This window comes from Populus nigra, chromosome 7 (genome assembly GCF_951802175.1).
Source record: "Populus nigra chromosome 7, ddPopNigr1.1, whole genome shotgun sequence".
Lineage (NCBI taxonomy): Eukaryota > Viridiplantae > Streptophyta > Magnoliopsida > Malpighiales > Salicaceae > Populus > Populus nigra.
The window spans coordinates 9,438,870-9,462,108 of NC_084858.1; the positions used below are offsets into that span (position 1 = coordinate 9,438,870).

Below are 23,239 nucleotides of genomic sequence, written 5' to 3' on the forward strand. Positions count from 1 at the left end.
CCATTTGGTGGGCTGCTGGTGAACAAAGCACCGAAGATATTGTTCGACACAGCGATTGACAACCTCAAATTGCCCATCCGTTTGTGGATGATATGCGGAACTCATCTTCAGCTTGGTACCTGACAATTTAAAGAACTCACCCCAAAAGTGACTGATAAAGATAAGATCTCTATCACTAATAATGGATCGTGGCATACCATGTAGCTTCACCACACCTTCAACGAATTTCTCAGCCACCATTTTGGCTGTATAAGGATGAGCCAATGCCAAGAAATGTGCTGACTTACTAAGTCGATCAACAACAAAAATTGTGTTCTTTCCGCTAGATTGTGGGAGACCCTCAATAAAATCCATCGTGATGTCATCCCAAACTTGACAGGGGACGGGTAATGGCTGCAATAAACCCGCTGGTGACAGTGTGTCTGACTTCACCCGTTGACATACATCACAAGAAGCTACATATTCCTTCACTATGCGAGCCATTGATGGCCAATAAAACTGTTGCGCCAGCCGTTTATAGGTGCGCAATACACCCGAATGCCCCCCCAAGAGGTGAATCATGGAATTCACGTAACAGTTGCTGAATGATATCAGAGTTGGGGGCAATTACTACTCTGTTTTTGTAGTGAAGCAACCCATTTCGCCATGTATAGGGGCTATCCGGATTCTCAGTAGCCAGCTTGCCAATTTTCTTCATGTAAGGATGGGAAACAGCTTCGGCCTTAAGTTGATCCCACACGTGAATTTGTGGAACAGATAAGTGTGAAAGGCAAGGGCTGCCCGTCATACGTGACAATGCATCTACAGCCAAATTCTCCTTGCCTGGCTTATACACGATTTCATAATCATAGCCAAGTAATTTCGATACCCATTTCTGCTGTTCTGGGGTAGTAATACGCTGCTCCAATAGGTACTTTAAGCTGCGTTGATCTGTTTGGATCACAAATTTACGGCCTAACAAGTATGGTCTCCACAGCTGGACAGCCACTACATAGCCAACATTTCTCTCGCATAAGTTGACCATGCACGCTTGGATAGCCTCAAAGCGCGACTCATGAAAGCTATTGGCCGCCCTTGTTGAGTTAGAACAACACCGATGCCATCTCCGGAAGCATCAGACTCAATCACAAAAACTTCAACAAAATTAGGCATTGCAAGGATTGGAGTGGAAGTTATTGATGTCTTTAATGCCTCAAAAGCTGCCTCGGCGTCATCATTCCAGCAAAATTGACCTTTGCGTAATAAGGATGCCAATGGACGAGCAAGAATCTCATAATTACGAACAAATTTCCTGTAATAACCTGTAAGACCTAAAAATCCACGAAGCTCATATATATTAGTAGGTCTTGTCCAGGATAGCATTGCCTGGATTTTTGCTTGATCAACCTTAACCCCCATTGGAGTAATAATATGCCCCAAGTACTCCAATTCCTGTTGGCCAAATGCACATTTCTTCAATTTTGCAAAAAAATTTGTATTGCCTTAGAATTTCAAAAGCCTTGCGAACATGTTCAAGATGCATGGTCCAATTGGGACTATAGATCAAGATATCGTCAAAAAAGACTAACACAAATTTACGAAGATAGGGTCGAAATATGGCATTCATAAGGGCTTGAAAAGTAGAGGGGGCATTACAAAGACCAAATGGCATGACTAAGTATTCGTAATGACCATTATGGGTGTGGAAAGCAGTTTTATGAATATCATTTGGGGATACCCTAACCTGGTGGTAACCAGCTGTCAAATCTAGTTTGGTAAAATAAACAGCCCCATGTAGTTCGTCTAACATGTCATCTACTGTAGGAATAGGAAATCGGTCTTTAACTGTTACTGCATTAAGGGCTCTATAATCAGTGCAAAAACGCCATGTGCCATCTTTCTTTTTAACTAACAAAACAGGAGATGAAAAAGGGCTAGTGCTTGATCTTATAAATCCCAATTTTAACATGTTTTGAACTTGTTTTTCAATTTCAGCTTTTTGAAAATAGGCATACCTATATGGTCTGACATTGACAGGCTCGGTTCCTTCTTTGACTGTGATGGTGTGGTCAATCTCCCGGACCGGTGGCAATTGAGCTGGAGTTTGAAAAATATCTCCAAATTCCTCCAACATCTGCTGCATTTCAAACTCCACTTTGCTGACATGTATCTCGGCTTCGGTTTGCAAACAGATAGCAAACATTGTTTTGCTTTGGCGCAGCTCCTTCGAAACATCTTTTAGAGATGCGGGTTGAATGTGTTGGGCATCAATTCCCTGTAGTTTCTGCATTTGATTCTTCCACATAAATTCGATGGTCATTTTCTTCCAATCACAGGCCACTGTTCCCAATTGCTCTAGCCACTGCACTCCCAAAACCAAATCCAATCCACATAATGGGAGGGCATATAAAGTCAGAATAAATGGAATACCTTGAAGTAGGACATGTATGTTTTCAAATCTGCCCTGACATTTCAATGGATTCCCATTTGCCACCTTCACGTTGAAGGGCTGTGTTGGTATCAATGGCAGGTGTAGCCAATTAGCAATCCGTTCGAATAAAATTATGCGTGGAGCCACTGTCAATGAGGACAGTCAAATCTTGATTCTCAATTCTTGCCATAATTCGCATTGTTCTGGTAGTTGACCAACCAGTAAGAGCATGTAATGATATTTGAGGTTCATCACCTTCAAATTCCTCGTCATCTTGCAAGCTCGTCTCATCATCCCCTTCCAGTAGCAACAGACGGGGCTTTTGACACTTATGGCCAGGAGTGAATTTTTCGTCACAATTAAAGCAGAGACCTTGAGATCGTCTCTTCTGCATCTCGTCCCAAGCAAGACGTTTCATGGGCATGGCCGCTGGTGACTTTGTTGGAGAAAAGGAAGCAATTGGATTATGATTGATGGAAAATGGCTTACTGTTACGTCGTTGGCGAGTTAATTGTTCATCTCGCATTCTGGCTAGGCTTATTGCTTCTTTCAATGATTTAGGTTTAAACATCCTAATCCCTTCTACTATGTCTGGTTTCAAGCCTCCCATAAAAGTCCCCACTAGTGCCTTTTGAGTCCAGCCTTGCACATGATTACCCAGCCTCTCGAATTCTCTTTGGTACTCCCGTAATGAGCCCCCTTGTCTCACCCTTAACAATGCTTCATCAAAATCCTCACATTCTGGTAGTCCAAACCTTGCCCACAATTCCTCCTCAAAAATTAGCCATGTCACCTCTCTGTCTTCGTCTTTGTAAGCACGTCTCAGCCATTGCCACCACTGGTTCGCCTCCCCTTGAAGATGAAAAGATGCTAACGACACCTTTTGTGTTTCGGCAATGCCTTGATACTCAAAGAATTGATCAACTCTGTTGAACCATTCAATGGGGTCGTTTCCTGAGTATATTGGAAACTCAAGCTTCGTCAGTTTGGAAGAGAACATCTGTCTGTTCCCATCTGTTCGTTCTGTGAATTCTTCACGCTGATGGCGAGGTCGTCCGTTGCGCTCAATGGATTGGCTGCTGGATCCTTCTTTGTTGGACAGTAACGCCTCTGTCAATTTGTTAATGTTGGCTTCCATCTGATGCATTCTGTCAACAAGGGTAATCTCCATTCGACTCATTTCATCCTGAAGTCCTCCCAAACCCACTTCCAAATTTTCTATCCGCTCCTTATTTGTTGTCATTGTTGACCAGCTCTGATACCAATTGATAGGTACCTGTCACAACCAGTAATAAAAGACAAAGATAAATCACAATTGTATTCTGCTTCAGGCGAGAATAAGCCACAAGTTGATATTATTGAATTTGAATGAATGGTTTCTCTGTCTCATACCAGAGTTTAAATACAGAAATGAAATAACAAACTTTCCTAAAATACTGGCACGACTACATACAATCAGGATTCTTAGCAACTGACTCCTGCTACATAGTTGGCATTTATTTAATTTGATAAATAAGACTTGACTTCTTCCTCCCGTGCACTGAGGACACTGCAGTGACTGGATCCCCTTGACTCGTTCTTCCCTTGACTGGCTCTTCACAGCTCTATGAACCTGCGATTCTTTTTAGGAACTCTGTGCGATCTTCTTGGCTCCAGATCACTTGGCTCCAGCTCATCACTTGGTTCCAGCTGCTGCTTATCACACTTTTGTTAATGCTTGACACTAATATAACAATATAAAAAATTAGCTTGAGAAAAGTTGCGAAGAGAACTATAATCTCATAGTTGTTGTCTTGTATTCTTTTCAATAATAAATATGTACACGTGAATTACATATAGGAATGTAAACAATTAACCCTAGCTAACTCTAGTAGGCTTTGTATATTGAATTAATATGTCAATTATAACATTAAACAGATACTTCTACTCATGAGTATAAGAGTAAGTATCACGATGAAGAATGCCATAATTATTATAAAAAAAAAGACCAAAAAAGTTTTGGAATACCACCAGTTTGCAAGCTTTTAATATAATATAAGTATGAAATTGATTCTCAACAAGTTTTTTAAACTAAATAAAATTATCATAAACTTTTAATTTAATACTTATATGGTAAAACTAAATGAGTTTAGTAAAATGGTCCATAAAATAACGAACCCTTCAACCCATGAGGAAGGGATCCAAACATCACTAATGTTAAATCTAAATGAGTAGAGCTCACATGTTCTAAAGGGTGTAAAGTTAATATACTAGATTTGCCCATAAGACAAAGGGTTATTCTATTGAACAATCATCATCTGAATAAGATTGTATCTCTTTTATTGTGCATGAGTTCACATTTTGTTGATTAATCGTTTCTTTTTTATCGTTTGTAACTTTTAATCGCTTGGTTGACTGCAACTTCGACTCATCTAGTCAATCAAGGACTTTTCCATCCCAATCATTTTTTTCTAATTTATGATCAATTTGAGCGCTCTTCCTTTATTTCATGATGAACAATAATTATTCACTATGTTTGACATTTGTATGTTTATTTTAAGTGTAAACAATGTTCCTTATATTGCTTTTATTTCTTAATGAATGGATATTAACCCCTATCACACTTGTACAAAAAATAATCGATCAAATCAATCAAGTATGATGTGGAAAATTACATTGTTCACATAAAATTTGTTTATCATTTTAGAAACATGTATGACTTGATAAACGCTTCAACCAATCAATTTAATTTAAAAATTATGTGTGATCTAGCTTTTAGATATGATATTTAGGTTTCTTAAATTGCACCAAATTCCTTGTTACATAAAAATCCTTTTTTCTATAAATATTCAATCAAGAACCTTAAACACTCATCTTCTTGTTTCTTGTTAAAGACAAGAATGACATCCTCAAGCTTTACTCCATCAAAACCTTGTAGATTGCAAGCATAACGTTAATTGGTCTATCATTAGTGCCACACTCGAAGACATGAATGAAGATTCTATATATATTTTATAAAAACATCCATAAAAAGTAAAAGACTGCACTTTGCTCTAGACCTTGAAAAAGAAAGGATTCCTTTTTATGACAACCATGTAAATCTTAAAATATGGATTAAATCAATCCCAATATGGCTAAGTACTGCCCCTGCCAATTACATCAGATGGTTAGGTAGGATGCAAGAAAGCTTTAGTGAACAATGAAAGCGTTAAAAATTCTTCGATGTCATTTAGCTATCTAGAACCACCACTTAACCTAACATGGAGTTGTTAACTGCTTTTTTTCTATTCTAGTCAAAATCCAACATCTTTGTTTTAGGTATGGGATGCAAACTATTTCTTTACACGATATGGACTTAATTAAGGGCCTATATGTTAGTGTATAACCTTTTATAGTCAATCAATTGATCAATTGATTATATGTAGTACTATCTTTGTTCATGTGAAAACATATTTATTATTAATAAAGGTTTTTTTATCTTTAATATTCATTTATATTTAGTTAATAAGTGTAGAGTAATGATAAAGTTCTTGGGACAAAAATATTTTGCAAATGAAATTATAAAATGGTTATAATTATGAGATTTTTATTTCATCAAAGTATTGTTACTAAATACTCCTGGTTGATGCTTTATTAATATTGCACATTAATTAGAGTTGTTAAGACTAATACAAACTATGTTTTTGTTTTTAGCAAATGAATAAATTTTTCTCATAAGTTAAAGTGTGATAGATACTTTGAACTAATACGTAAGGTGCTTCTTAAATGACATGTATTTAACTGATCCACATGAAGATTCCATATGGAGAGAGATCATTCGTGTTTATGGAAGACTCATGTAATAGTTGTGTAAATGGTCTTTAGACTTGAAATCACTAAGTTATCTTATATAAAGAATGATATGCTATGATCTTGACTAGATGTTACCTTAATCAATGGTAACAAACAAGTAGATATTAGATATAACATGAACTATATAAAAGTACTTGAGTGATCAAGAGAGGATTCATCACCTTAGATGAATTAAAGAAAATATTCTGTCTAATCTCAAATAATATTGATTGTGAAATCTTTGCACAATGTGGAATGAGATTTGAAAAGAGTTTCAAATCTTGTTTGAAGAATTAATGACTATGATGTTGAGAACAAATATGAAATGACAAAGCAAATATATTCCATGCTCAAATATCCAAAACAAAACATCCATGATGAAGGGATGATAATTACACAGAGAAATTAATCACTAAAAGGTTAGTCAAATCACTTATAACTGTTCTAATATTTGAGAAACCATGATGCATTTTTAGATGTTGTACTTAATCTTCAATTTAAATCAATTATTTTATTAAATTGATAATAAATTAAATTTCTTAACTTATTTAATTTTATTTTGATTAGGATTGTGATTTATATTTAGGCCAACATATTAGAAAACTTAATGGCTCACACATATAAAGAACCATGGGTAAGTAATTAAATTGGATAGATTAATCAAGTATCACTTGATTGTAAATAAGTTTTAGAAATTGAGTAATAACATGTAATTAATTTAGGAAATTACAATTCTAGACCAAGAAAAATTAAGTAGTGACTTGATTGAACAAATTTCTAAAACCATTTTAAAATAATATATGTGATAGTTTTCAAGGGGTAAAATGATATTTTATCATTAATAGGGTTATCAAATTTTTCTCAATAAATAAATTATTATGCCTTATATTTTCTATATGGTATAAAACACATGAAAATACAAAAAGAAAGAATCAACACTCAAGGCATAACAATCCCTCTCACCTAAAAGGGTTTTAAGAGATTTCTGATCGCGTGGTTTGTGTAAATTACCATTAGAGGTTAGATATTTAAATGTGTTGTGGCAACTCAGCCTTAAAGAGATGATCAAACCTCAAAAGAAAGAATTAATCTTTAAGTAATCTTGGATCAAACCCTTAACAATCCTAGATTATTTAACATGATTCTTGAAACTCTTGAAAAAAACAATTTAATTATTGTTTTCACTGTATTTATATTTTTTGAAAAACCCAACTCTATACATAATAGGTGAGGAGTTTTATACTTCCACCAAAATATATGCAAGTCCCTTCAAAGACTTCTTGCTAGATTCTCCTAAATGTGGTGTGGTTTTAGAAAGAAGAAAATAAAAGTTAAACTTTTAAGGATAGAAATATGATTATGCCCTTGTAACTTATACTTTATTACAATAAGGTGTTTGAGGTAGAATTAAGATTCTGCTATATATATAAAATAATTATTTTATATTAAGATTGGATTATAAAACTAATTTTGCTAATTGGATTAGGATTGAATTAAATTATTTAATGATTTTTTTTTGAAATATCATAATTGGACTAGGATTTAATTAAAATATTTTTCTAAAATGAAATGAGTTTTAAAGCCAAATATTTTTATTTAATTAATGCTAAAATATTTTAAGATGTTAATAAATTTTAATATGATCGATTTTCTTATTAAATCTTGAAAAATGTTTTTTCAAAGAGAATTAAAATAAATAAATTTTATAAATTTTATGAAATTATCAAATTGAGTTTGATTTAGTATTTTTAAATCTGTTAGAAATATTATGTTAGAAATGTTATTTTAAATTGCATATAAAGCCTATAATTAGAATTGAAGCATGCAATATATTTATTTATGTATATTAATGTGTTTTAATGTATGATGGATGATTATGGAGATTACAAGACCAATGTGATTGTGTTTTTTTAGGGTTGAATGACAGTAATATTAAATAGGGCTTGCAAGTCCTGCCTTTTCTCTATATTTTCTTCTGAAATGTAAACTTTTTTCCCATCTAATTTTCCTCAAATGTAACTCAAGGTCTCTTATTTAGTTATGTAAATGTTATGTAATTTAGAAATGCATAAATATGAATAGAAAAATTATTTTGTAATTTGATGAAGAGAAAATGATGAAAAAGGATACATTTGTGATGCTTGTAAGGACCTATAAAGATTTGTAGTAACTATCTAGGTTTTGACCATCTAATTCCCTTGATGGCTCGAGGGAATTAGTTTAAATATGTTTATAATCATCCAATTAGAAAAGCATGCTAGGGATATGTGTTTACATATAATTGTTATGAATGATATATCAATCATGCCATGGAATGATACCTAATTAATCTAAAAATCCTTCATTAATATATGAAGTACATATTGAGAACGTGATTTGTTTCCTTTTAATTTTAAATGCATAAAACTATAGTTTTATTCATGAATAACTTGTTGAGATACTCAAAATTAACGTAAATCAAATATGTTTAATATTGTAAATTTTAAGTCCTACTTAAGTACACTTATATAATTTGGATAAGTTACTTATGATCATATAATATTAAAGGAAGTAGTTAGGCAAAACACATCATATATTTAGATAAAAAGTCATCACCTAACTAATTTAATAATCACAAAGAGATATGATTAATAAGCTATGCTATCTTTGTAATTTGATTTATTTTGATTTTTTTTAGCTACTCAAGGTTATGTAAATTGAATAGGATCCTAGCCCATTAGAAGATTTAAGTGAAAATTTTCAAATTAATAGGGATGGCTATTAACTTACATGAAAATAGTGGAAGACTAAATTATGATTGAAGACTTTATCTTAATTTGATTTTAAATATACATACATGAAACTAATACTCATTATCTTTACATGAATGAGTTGATAGATCAAAATGAGTAACAATATAACATTCATAAAATTTCAAACAATATCAAGTTTAATATTATGTCATGGTTTACGAAAAACCAAGGGAATTTATTTTATTATTATTATCTCTATCAAAATTTTGACAGAGTTCTATTTGAAAACTCAATTTTCCTAGTGTTGACATCATATCTCAATAATCTTTCAACCCATTCAAGATCCATTCAACTAGATCGTTCCTACAATAGTCATTAACGATGATACTTTATCACATTTTCAATCAAAACAATAAATGAACAACTACACTACTTGTCACAATGACTACAAGTTTATGATTACAATTTAATTTATACATTATAATAACATGATGTTTATATATGCATTACATAATATTTATGGAAATATTACCCATAAATATCATATCATGCATATTTAACAAATGTTCATACTTTAAAACTATATGATATTAGTTACAATTACATATTTTAATAGTCTACGAATTTGTCACTTACATAAATAACCAAAATACATCATATAAATGGGTCCTTAATATAGAATCTAAAAACCAGCATAAAGACACCAAATTAATTAATCATTCTGATCTTGCGATGCAACTGAAATACCTACACGAAAATAATCATGAATACTTCATAATTAATCTCCATCGTTTAAACTAACTTAATTTTGGTACTTCATCGAATAATTGTAATTATCAAACATAATATCCTCTACACGTGCTTCATTCTCCATTTCCATGTTACAAAATACCAACCATCCAGTATTTCTGATTTAAATTTGGCAATCCATATTGGAGAACCTATAATTTGGCTTTCCTTCTTGGAAGCTATTCATTATGATAATTCCTTTAACGGAATTCCATATTACACGACAATTCATTTAATGGATTCCACACCAAACAACAATTCCTTCAATGGGATTCCATATTACATGACAATTCCTTCAACAAAATATCACATCACACAACATTTCCTTCAATAAAATACCAACTCAATTACAACATTCCCTTAAGTTTTAGTTCATCATTTAATAAAACTCTTTCGTCTTACATATGTTCAACAATATTACAATGTACTCTTACATTTAAGGAATTCACAAATTGAATAAAAATGCACAAAACAAAAAGTCAAGGCACAGGGAACCTACATGTTGTTGTCTGGTGCATAATAGTCCCTACTGCGTGCACAACTCTTGTAGCCTCACTTGCATCATCATTACCAAACACATTTTTTATATTCGTTCTAGTCATCTTATTTCAGGCAATTTAATTCTAGTTCTTTAGTTAATCCAAATGTTACCCATTTATCTAACATGTTACGTAACACAAATCAAACATAACAAAATAGTTTATCATTCTATCTATATTCAATTTTATACAATTCACAATGTCTTCCTTCTAAGCCCAACCATTTAATTACTCAATATTTCATCGTTTCATTAATTAAAATCAATAAGAATCATTATTTGGATGATCCTACACTCATTTATAACACAATTAATAGTCAGTATCATAAATGCATAATTTCCCTTTTTTGTTCTCTTTATAGCTAGCCCTGTAGTCCCTCCTTACCTATCAATTTTCTTCATCATTCTCCCATGATTTTACTCTCACAACTACTTATAAAAGCCCTAGAAACTCAATCTCTAAGAAATTTTCCAAGGCTTCTATTTCTTCCTTTTCTATCTTCATTTTTTCTCACTAATTCAATCTTCTCTCTTTTTTATCTTTCTAAATTTCTAGTATGAATGTGTTTCTCTATCTAAAAACCCTCTCTTTTTCACTCATAAACCTAACTCTTTAGCCTGTAAAATGAAAGGAAGGAAAAAAAATAAAAATGTTCTTTTCTCTCTTGCTGCACATTATTGGGTTATAACAGAAACAATTAGACCATTTATGCTTCTGTTAAAATATGCATATTCAGCCATAAACTTTGCTTTTCCTAACTCTTTTTTCCCCGTTTATTCTATTCATTTTCTTATTTTATTTAATTACACCATAATTTATATTATATTATTCTTAATTGTATCTTGGGTTTTACAAGCAACATATCCCTACATGATATATTTGATGGTAACAAATTGATTGGACCAAACTTTTGAGACTGATACCATAATGTGATAATTGTTCTAAAGCAAGAAAGAATGTTATATGTTCTTGAAAATCTAATTCCTTTTGACCTTACGAGGATGCTGATGAAAAAGTAAAGAATGAACATCAAAGTCATATTAATGATGATGAGCAGGCTACATGTGTAATATTGGCAAACATGTCACCTACACTTCAAAGACAACATGAGAATATGGATGCTCATACAATAATTATGCATCTCAAAGAGTTGTTGGATGACGCTAGTATGATTGAGAAATATGAGACTTATAATAAATTTTTTAGTTGCAAATTGATAGAGGGTTTCTATATGAACACTTATGTTTTGAAAATGATTGGCTACATTTAGAAATTGGGCTAATTAGGCTTTATCATGGACCATGAATTAAGTGTTGACTTGACCTTGCAATCTTTACCTTAAAGCTTTTTCTAATTCATTATAAACTATCACATGAATAAGCTGGATAATACATTAACAAAATCGTTTAATATGCTTAAAATTATTGAAGGGACTATTAAGAAGGAAAATGTTATTTTCTCGTAGTTTAGTCTTATAAGAAGTCTAAGAAAAAATAAAAAGAATAAGGGCTATGCATCTAAAGCACAAAAGCCTATTGGAGGCATATCAATAAAGATAAGGGAACTTGAATCTTTTTGGCTAGAAAAGCCACCAAATAAGGAATTGTAAGAAGTATCTTACAACATAAAAGCTAAAAAGCTTACCAAGTCTTCAACTTCATATATGTTTATGATTGAGAACTATATTTTTAGTTTACTTGGTAGTTAGTTATTGGGTATTGGTTATATGATATGGTTTTATATTTGCAATAACGTGTAGGAACTAAAAGAAAAGTAGAAGATTGTATAAAGGTGAAGTAAACCTATGAGATAAAAATGAACCAAGAGTAACTGCATTATCTATAGAAACTTATTATTTAACTTTTTCGAGTGGAATAATGCTAGAACTTGATAATTATTATTTTATTCCAATACTTTCTAGAAATATTGTATCAGTTTCTTACTTAGCTTTGAATGGATTTAAATTTATTATTGAGAGAAAATATTATTCCTTTTATAATAATGATGTTTATTATAAATATGGTATTTATATGAATGGTTTGTATGTGCTTGATCTTGAAACGCCCATGTTTAATACATAAGAAGAATAGATTAGGTAATCATTATATTAATGAAACCAAAAATTTACATAAAGATGGATATTTTGGTATTTTTAATTATGAATCATATAATACTTATGAAGCTTGTTCATTGGGTAAGATGACAAAAATACTCTTTATTGGAAAAAATTACATAAAGGTGTAATGAATTATTAGGTCTAATACATATAAATGTATGTGAACTAATGATGATTTGTGCCATAAATATATATATTTCATCATATTTATTTATGACCATTATAGATATGGTTATGGTTATGTGTATTTGATGAAACACAAGTTTGAATCATTTAAAAAGTTTGAAAAATTCAGAAGTAAAGTTAGAAAATAAACTGGAAAGAGTATCAAGATATTTTAATCAGATCGAGGTGGTGAATACATGAGCAAAGAGTTTCAAGATTATATAAAATAAAATGGGATTCCCTCACAATGGACATTTCTTGGAAGATCACAAAATAATGAGTGTCTAAAATAAGAATCACACTCAATTAGATATTGTGTGGTCTATGATAAGCTATGCACATCTTTCATCTATTTTCTAGGGATATACCCCACAAACTGCTAGTTATATTTTGAAATAGGATTCAAATAAAAATTTATTGATATGACTCCATATGAAATATAGAAAGGTAAAAGACCAAACTTATCATGTTTAAAGATTTGGGGATATGATGTTTATGTGAAGCGTATCATAAATACAAAGCTAAAAGTTAAGTAAGATAAATGTAAGTTTATGGGATATTTATATATATAAAAAAAAAACTATTGTATATTATCTTTATCATCTCATTGAGCAAAATGTAGTTGTTTTAAAATATGTTACCTTCCTAAAGAAAGGACTTTATCTTAAAACGAGTAGTGAGAGGAAAATAAAACTAAAAAAGGTTCAAGAACCATAAACTAACATCCAAATAGAACCCGAGCTCAAGTCTATAACATTAGATGTTCATTTTAAAGCTCAAGAAATGCAAGAACTCTAAAGATCTAATAGGACATGTCATATACAATTAGATATGTACTTCTTATAGAAGTTAAGAATGACGAGTTTTTCATACTTGCTTAGCTTATCAACTACATAAAAGCCATATCTAATATTAATTTTGAGAAATGGCTTGAGGCTATGAAATCTAAGATGGATTTCATGCACACCAATCAAGTACGAACCTTGGCTGATACATCTGAAAGAATAAAACTCATCGAATATAAGTGGGTCTTTAAGATAAAAAAAAAAATAACATGGATGGTAATGTATAGATATACAATAAACAAGTTGTCTAATGTTACATATAAAGACAGTGGGTGGACTTTGATAAAATCTTCTCTCTGATAGTTATGATAAAATCTATAAGGATTCTACTTGCTATAATTCCATACCACAATTATAAAATTTAGTAAATGGATGTCAAAACTGCATTCATGAATGGAAAGCTTCATGAAAATACGTATATGACACCTATGAAGGTTTTGAATCTAAGAAATTTTTTAACAAAATATGCAAGCTATAAAAAATCTATTTATGGACTTGAGCAAGCTCTAATAAGTTGGAATATCCATTTTGATGAGATAATAAAACAATTTTATTTAATAAAAAAATGGATGAGCCTTGTGTTTATAAAAATATGCCTTTTGCCAAAGCTACTACTATCTTTAGGTAGGCTTTGGCTATTTTTTGGCCCTAGAGCATATATGATATATGCATATCCAATATAGTAGGAAGACCATATATTCCTTGTAAAAGGGAAAGTATGTCTTGTATTTTTTTTTTTCTTTTTATCAACAAACCAGATTAATAAGCATTTAGTAGGAAGTCTTCAAAAAGACTAGTAGAATTGTAGGTTGAAACACAAAACTCTTTCCCTATTGGGTATAAAGCCTTTACTTAAAGCCATGTCATGCAAAGTAATAATTTGCATCTGATTAAAAAATGTGTCATTGGATTTGGAATAAAATAGGAAAAAAAGCTAACATTTGCTTACTAGGTCTGCTAGTGATTCTTGACAGCTAAATAATGATCTTTTGATACTTCCATTATTCACCAAAGTTTTCTTACTTCCTACCCAACCATATGATATAATTGACAAGGATAGTGCTTAGCCATATTAGGATTTGCTTATTCCATGTTTTAAGGTTTACATAGTCATTTTATAGGGGAATCCTTTCTTTCTCAATGTCTTAAGCAAAGTGGCGATCTTTTTCTTATGCCACTTTTTTCATAAAACAAGATGAGACATTCTTCATCTATGTCTCCTAAAGCAACTTCAAAAATAGACTAATTGATGTTGGACAAACAATCTACAAGGATGATAATGGGAGATACTCATAGATTTTGATAGAGTATAGCTCAAGATTGTCATTATTGCTTTAAGAAGGAAGAAAAGTGTTTGGGGTTCTAGATTGAATATTTTTAGGAAAATTTATAAGGCTAAAAGGAGAATTATAGATTTTTATAAAAGATGAGAAATTAGAAGTAAATTGTCGCACCTAAAAGCTAGATCATAAGTAGTTTTTAAAATTAAACTAATTGGATGAGATGTTTGACATGTCAGACATGTTTTAAAACAAGATTGACTAATTTTAGGTGAACATTGTTATTTACCCAATCATACTTGGTTGATTTGATTGACTAGTTCCAATATAAGTGTAATGGGGTTAATATTCTTTTATTTGCAAAATAAAGCAATATGAGGGGCATTATCTACACCTAAAATAAACATGTATATGTTAATCTTAAAGAATAATGATTGTTCAATACAAAACAAATAAAACAGGGGGGAAAAAACTGAAATAATCAATCATATTGGAAGAGTCCTTGATCAACTAGAGAGTTGAAAGAGTAGTCGAACAAATGATCTGGAGCCATGATAAAACAAAAAGAAGTGATATACTAACAAAGTTTGTACATGTGTATATCTATAATATACAGTCTTATTAAGAGCAAGAATCCTCAATATAATAACTAATCAAAAGTAAAAGATTATCCAGGATTCGTGTGTATATCAATAAAAGATGAGTTTAACTTCTATTAGGATTTAATAAACATCTTCATATAATAACAATATATGTGTAGGATTAGAATTATCTATGTAAGTAGGATTAAACTTCATAACAATATAAATATGGCTAGCTACTATTGTAGATGATAGTCAGCTCCACATATTCACTTCTTGTAATTTTGTATAACTTGTTTTTTTTTTTTTTGGTTTTTATTGCTTTCTTTTATTTATGATTTTGTGTTTATTGACTACACTTTAGATTCATGTAATTACTTTCTCACTAAACTCTTTCTACATGATGGTGATTCTTATAATAAACAACCATTTTTAGGGTTGAGTTCCAGGATTTCATTGATTCATCGTATTTTCAATAAAAAGTAAATTTAATTGAAAGAAGTTAGGTAATATTATAGCATTAATGACAAGTAATTAAAGCACACTGAGAGCAAAATAAAAAACCAAAAGATATTAATAATGATAATTAGCTTGTGTGCACTTTGATTAATTTCACATACCCTGAAGTTAACGACCATGTAAGTCTCCAGTGGCTCTGAGGTTTGTGAGACTCGAACTGGTGATCTCTAGAGAACAAATCTAGACTGACTAGTTGAATTACACATCTTAAGGTTTAAAGTAGTATCTTTAATCGTAGAAATGATGAGGACGACTATGATGATAAAATTGTTTTATTTTTTATTATTATTATAAAAAAAAAATATGTGTTTTTACTCTAGTGAGGTTGATTTTATTAATTTCTAAGAAAAAGTTACTAAGAATGTGCAATGCTTTCACTATTTGCTCTCTCTTATATATTCCCTTTCCCATGAAAAAAATAGATAATAAATCCTTTCATTCTTATATTACATCCTTCTCTCTAATTTTATATACAACCTTCGATTTTAAATTACCAATCCATTAATTTCTTTTTTATTCAGTAAATAATAAATAAGGCATGATTAGTGGAGACTCATTGCTATTCGGAGGTTGTACTAGGGCCCAAAAGAAACAACGGCTGCAGGCTGGGCTTCCACGGGAGGACAGCTGAAGGGTGAAGCACAGTGTTTGGTATTCCAGTGCCCACAAAAACAAACGGTCTAGATTTAGGGTTCCACCTCTATAAATAAACCACTTTTGTAGTGTTTTCTGGTTAACCTAGCTGCGCTGCCAATGGAAGAAAACATCCTCCGCTCTATTTCTTGACGCTGTCCCATCAGTCGATGGTGTGATTCTTGGTATTTCAGTCCCTGATGATGTTTTCTTTGTTTAAAAAAATACTTGTCTTTTGTTTTTATTAATTTTATTTCTTCAATTATTGTGAGATATGAAAAGTATCTTAATTGATCTGCGTTTCTGATTTTACCGTGACTGATTTCCATTTAGAACACTCTGATATCTGTTGCTTTTATTTTTTTTATATAAATAAATGAAATTACTTGGGCTTTCATTTTGCATGAGATTTCGACTGTTTCCTTCAAATGAAATAATGGTTTGGCTCTGTGATTATATGCCCCATTGGGGCAATATACGCTATTCTGAAATCATTCTTACATGAGCTGAAATCTGAAGAAATTATGAGAGCTCTTACCATTGTAGTAAATCATGTTTAATTTTTAACGCCCTTTTATCGTTTCTGTTTTTTTTGGAAAAGAGTTTGCAAAGTTTTTCTTTCAATACTTCTGCAGTGATGAAGTCATGGAGTAAGATCCACATGTCAGACTTCAGAGATTTTTAATCGATGAGAAGAGACTTCCATAACTTCTGAGCAGAATTGCCTTCAACTACGTTTTTTCTTTCCTGTCTACTCCTTTCTCTGATACGAATGTCTATCATGGATATATTGTGGGTTCACAGGTCGGAGTCGGCCACTTGGATTTCCAACATCACTTTTACAAGTCTTCTCAATGCTGATTTTAAAGAAATTGCTATATAATCATCCTTAATATCTAAAGGATAGATTTCAGGCTCTTTATGGACGGATTCGTGATCGTTAATGTGTGCCTGGATGTATAATGCAGGCGCAAAGTTTCAGTCCTGAGTTAATTAAATAACGCTCCCGACCTAAACCACCACTTCAGATAAATGGAACTGTATCCCCTGATCTTAGCTCAAGAATCTGCAGACTGCTTTCTAGCAGAAATTCTTTTCGTTGAAACTGTTAAAAACAAAGTAGATTTCTGGATTCAAAAAAAAAAGAAATAAGAGAAATATTATTACAATCTGCGTTTAGCTTGTATACACTCTGGCTGTCGGCTGTCAATTTTGATAAAAAAAAATATATAAGTATTTGCAGATTTTAATGTCTGGAAGAATTTTAATTAAAACTGAAGATCTACTGGGAGGGTTTTAAACTAAACTGTACTGGAGTTGATCTTTGAATGACTTGATGTTTGTTTGGTTGTGTGTTCTTTGGGCTGATATTTTTTTTAATGTTTTTTTAGATAATTTGTGTCGTCCGAACATTATTTTATTGTTTTATCCAAAAAATTCTTCACCGGACTTGCAGTTTTAAGGAAACTGTATATTGGATATCTATATTTTTTTAATTTTTTATTTGAGTGTAGATTATTTATTTAGAATGTGTTTGTTTTTATATTTAAAAAGTGTTTTTAAAATATATTAATTTTTTATTTTAAAGAGTTTTGATGTATTAATATTAAAAATAAATTAAAAAAATATTATTTTAATATATATCAAATAAAAAATATTTTAAAAATTAACTCTTAACGTGTCTGCCATCTCATCTCATCTCATGATAGTTGGCATGGTTGGCAGAAGATAGGCATCGTAGAAAATTATTGGAAAAGGCTATATTTTAGGTCATTGAACTTTAACTTCTTCTTTTTTTAATTTGATTGTCTCTTATTCATTTAGTTTGTTAAAGGTTGACATGTTTGTTATCTTGTGTAAGTGATAAAAAATGAGTTTCGATGATCAACAAATTGTTGGGAAAAAAAGAGAAGGAAAACAAACAAGGCTTGATTTTAGTTTTGCTTCTATTAAATCATCATTGTTTTTTTTATTTGGTGTAAATGTTTGATTTTATTATTGATTAATGAACCTTAATCATAATAGAAAAAACTAGCTATTTGAGTTGTGTTTCGTTGCAAATTAGATTTTTTTTCAATAAAAAAATTAGATATGCAGGCATTTGCAACCTGTTTTTTTTTTTTACATAAATAATATAAATATAAATTGAAAAGCTTATGAACACATTTCATTAACTTAATTGAGAGTTATCTATATTAATAAATTTTTAAAAAATCATTGACGATAACTAAATATGTATCTTGAAAAGATGAAAGGTAGATGTAGATCAAAATATTTGATCTCGTAACATGGTTTATTCACCTTATTGTATTCAATAACAATGTTTATTAAAATTATTATTTTTATTTAATCAAACGATAAAAGTAATACATACACACATAAAATTAATCGGATAAAATCAAAGTGGGAAAAAAAATGTTAGTGTATATGCCCTATAGTTAATTGGTTGGTTACACATGATATTGATTTTATTCATATAAATATATTTAATTTATTAATAAAAACTTATTTATCTTTAATATTAATCAAATATTTTATTATTAAATCGAGAATAAAAATAAAGTTTTTGGGATAAAAATGTTTTGCAATGAAAGTTCTAAAGTTGTTATAATAACTTATTCAATATTTTATTATTGAGATTCTTATTACATCAAAGTATTGTTTCTAAATATTTACAATCAATATTCTATTAAGACTAGACATTAATTAGAGCTGTTGAGACTAATACATATTATGTTTTTTTTTTCTTTATGAAAGAAAACAATTGTTCTCATAAGTTAAGGTATGAGGAATATCTAGAACTAATATGAAAGTGTTTGTCGAAAAATATGTACATTGAACTAACCCACATAAAAATCTCATATGGAGAGATCATTTGTTTCTATAAAAAGACTCATGTGACGGTTATGTAAGTGATTTTTAGATTTGAGATTACAAAGTTATCTTATATAGAGAGAGTGTTATGTTTTGATCTTATCATAAGTTGTCATATTCAAAGGTAATAAATGAGCAAATATTGGGTATAATATGAACTATATAAAGAAATTAAAGAAATCAAGAGATGATTCATTACCGTAGGTGAATTAGAAAAAATATTTTATCTATTCTTAAATAGTATTGATTGTAAATCCTTGTGGAAGTGAGATGTAAAAAGAGTTTCAAATCTTATTCAAATAATCAATGATTATGGTGTTGAGAAGAAACATAATTTGATATAGTAGACACATTTAATGCTATAATATCTTAATCAAAACATTATTGATGAAAGAATAATAATTACACTGAGAAACTGGTCACTTAAAAGTTAAGCCAAACCACTTATAAGTTTTCTAATATTTGAGGAATTATGACAAGTTATTAGACATTACACTTAATCCTTAAATATAAATCAATCTATTATTGAATTGATAATAAATTATTTCGTTTAATTTATTTAGTTCTATTTTATTTAGGATTGAGATTTATATTTGGAATAACTTATTAGAGAACATAATGAGTCACACACACATAAAAACTATTGGTTAGGAATTAAAATAGGATGATTAATCAAGTGTGACTTGATTATAAATAAATTTTAGAAATTAAGAACTAAAATATAATTAATATAGGGGATTATAATTCTAGACTTATAAACAATCAAGTAAAGACTTAATTGAATAAATTTCTCAAATTAGCCTAAAATAATATATGTGATATTATTTAAGGGGCAAGTTGATATTTTGATAGTTTTAAAGTTTTTAGGTTTTCTTATAAATAAGTTATGATTCTTATTTTCTAGGGTGAGAAAAGTATAGTATGCAAACACCTAAAACATAAAAGGTTAGCACTTTAAGGTATAAAAATTCATCTATCCTAAAAGGGTTTATATCTTAAAGTGCTAACCTTTTATTTGGGTCGGACCCAGTCGGGTTGGGCTGACAGGCGGCTCAACATACATGGTCTCTCTCTTTCTTTTTCTTTTTTTTTTACATTGGGCTGGACCTGACCCAGCCATCTAGGCTAGGTTGAAACGGGTCCAGCCTAGGCCCATAAGGTCGTTGGCCCGACCTAACAACCATGTTAATTATTTTCATTGCATGTGGAATCGTTTTACATGCAGTGGCTAGGTGAGCTGTAGAAGAAGAAGAAGCAGGGAAGTAGGCTACCTAATGCAATGGTGATGGCTGGTTGTGCGTGAATGTCGACGCGAAGCTGGCGGTTGTGTTAGTGGAGTATCAAGCGGTGCAGAAGCAATAGGAAGGAGAAACTTGTGGTGGAGATGAAGAAGTTTACAATCGTTACTCTTAACGCAAGGGTGGCCTGCTGGTGGTCGAGTTGGTGGCTTGTAACGGAGTTGTTGGTAGAGAAGCTGGCATCAAGGTCGTCGTGGCTGAGGGCACCATGGAGAGAGGGAGGGAGAGAGAGAATAATAATGGCAGAAAAAAACTAGGGAGAAGCTAGTTTTTTGCCAACTTTTGCCTTCAATTTCTTAATGCCTAATGTTTGTAATCCACTCCTATTTATAGGGGTGGAAAGGGGATATTTTATCTTTATTGAGGACAAATCTTAGCGCCTGATTCAACTCGGAATGATCTCAACCATTGACAATTAAGACTGTCTGAGTTAGACTATTTAGGTCAGCGCTATAATTGTTGTGGGGTCAATTGGCTAGAAAGAATAAATTAAAACGAAGATGTTTTTAGGCTTTAGGGTTTTAATTTAGGAATTTAGTCAAAGTTCAATATAGTCCTTCTGCTTTTGATTCCTTTAATTGCACCCCTGATTAGCCTATAACTTTTAATTTTATGCAATTTGACCCTCCATTGACCATTAAACTTTTAATTTTCTTCAATTTCACCCTTGATTTCAACCAATTGAGTCCCTAGAATTCAGCGTCTTTTTTAAAAAAGTCAGTGGCTGCTAATTTCTTCAATTTATCTCCTAATTGACCTCAAAACTTTGATTTTATTGCAATTTTATCCCTGATTTCAATCAATTGGCTTGGTAAAAATTAATTTTGGTCCCTTGAAATTTTAATCTTCTCAATTAAGCGTAAATTAGGCTCCCAAACTTATTTTTTCACCAATCAAGTCCCTAATAAAATTAATTTGACCCATTTAAAGTATAATTAAGTCCATACACTTAATTAAATCCTTTAATTTGACCCAAATTAATTCTTAAACATAATTAAACTTTTAATTTGGCCCATGATTAAATCAAATTGGCTTATTAAAAATCTAATTATGTCTTTGAGCTTAATATTTATGTAGATTTATCCAATAATAATTTAATTTGACTTTAAATCTGCATTATCTCTTCACTTTTGGGTATATTGAGGCACAACTAAGCTTTTAATTCATTCAAAATAGTAGCTTGATCTTTCTTTATATTTGAAATCCTACTCAACCTGCTTTTGCCAAATCATCAATCTTCTTGTCATTATTTTTTATTTTTTATTTTAAAAGAAAAAAGGATAAAATTTGAAAAATAATCCAAAAATATGTTATAACATTAACCATGGACGTTTCCTTCCAAATTAACTAAGATTGTTGAAATATTAGTGAAACTAACCATGGATGTTTAGCTTCCAAGTTCCTTATTCTAAAGTAGAAAATTATGGAATTTATAATCGATGGTTACACAAAAATTTACAAACTTCCTTTTAAGTAATAAACTTGAAAATGTGAATTTCCAAACTCAATTTTATATGTTTTCAATACTATATTTTGAGATAGTTTTGCAAAAGTAGTATGGTATTTTTTTCTTCAAAATTTAAAAAATTATAAAAGTATTAAATTAATTTTTATTTAATACATATAAATATAGTAAGTAACTATTCTTCCATTTTTCATTTTATTTGCTTAACTCCTTGATTATGTATTGTTTTTCTTAAGTTTTTTTTATATATATTACACACACTTCTTAAATGAATTTAAAGAATAAATTGATAAAATTTAATTATTAAGCCATTAGTAAATTATTAAAAAAAAATGCATGCTTGGTTTGTAGGGGAGTATACATAATTATTTTATTTTTTAATACCAATTACACTTTGTAAAACTAATTAAAGGCAGTTTAATATCAATTCTATTTTTTGTTTTTTTTTTTAAATTAAAACTTGTTTTATTAGCTTTTAAAAAAAATGCACTTAGATTGAATTGGATACTCGAGTTATTAAGACTAGTCTCTGGACTATCTAGACTCGAAACTCATGTGCTTTGGATCTAACCAACCTCAACCCAACACTTCAATGCTCATATTTGATCTTAACTTAGTCATTAGGGTCATGAGCTTAACACTCGAACTAGACCCTATATGCCCCCAACCCTACCCTAGTTTATACCCCGATCACTTCAACCTTGGTTATGGCCCAAACCCTGGATGTCCCGGACCGATCTTGGCTCAAACCTTGTGCTTCATACACCTAGTTCCCAAGCTCCTCATAATATGCCCTAGCCTAAACATCGGGTAACCCAAACCTGGTCTCATCTTAGTTTTAGCCTAACTTCTGGAAGTCCCAAACCTTGCCCTTACATAAACTCTAGTCTTGGCCCAAATATTAAGTGCTCCAATTAGGTCTTGGCTAAACACTATAAGCCTTGGACCTTGTTCCAAACTAACTCTCAAGGTGCCCTGGACTTGACTGGACCTCAGGCATCCATACTAGGTCCTAATCCAAACCCTAATGCCCCAAACCTAGACATTGATCTCAACTTGAAAATCAAGTGCCTTGGACCAAGTTCCAAACTAACTCCTGAGAATTTTAGACTATGGTCTAGCTTGAACCTAGGCCTAGTCTCAACTTGACTCTAGGTGCCTTACACCAGGTCTCGGTTTGAAC

General features: G+C 30.9%; 1 long non-coding RNA gene and 2 other non-coding genes across 3 annotated transcripts; all 3 read left to right on the forward strand.

The window, feature by feature from the left end:
* Window positions 1-16,384: 16,384 nt before the first annotated feature.
* On the forward strand, window positions 16,385-17,772 carry LOC133700203 (uncharacterized). The gene is made up of 2 exons (XR_009843358.1): window positions 16,385-16,604; window positions 17,055-17,772. It is a non-coding gene; the product is annotated as an uncharacterized LOC133700203 (long non-coding RNA).
* Window positions 16,863-16,952, forward strand: LOC133700265 (small nucleolar RNA U54). Its single transcript, XR_009843366.1, has one exon. It is a non-coding gene; the product is annotated as a small nucleolar RNA U54 (small nucleolar RNA).
* Window positions 17,046-17,141, forward strand: LOC133700266 (small nucleolar RNA R64/Z200 family). Its single transcript, XR_009843367.1, has one exon. It is a non-coding gene; the product is annotated as a small nucleolar RNA R64/Z200 family (small nucleolar RNA).
* Window positions 17,773-23,239: the final 5,467 nt, after the last annotated feature.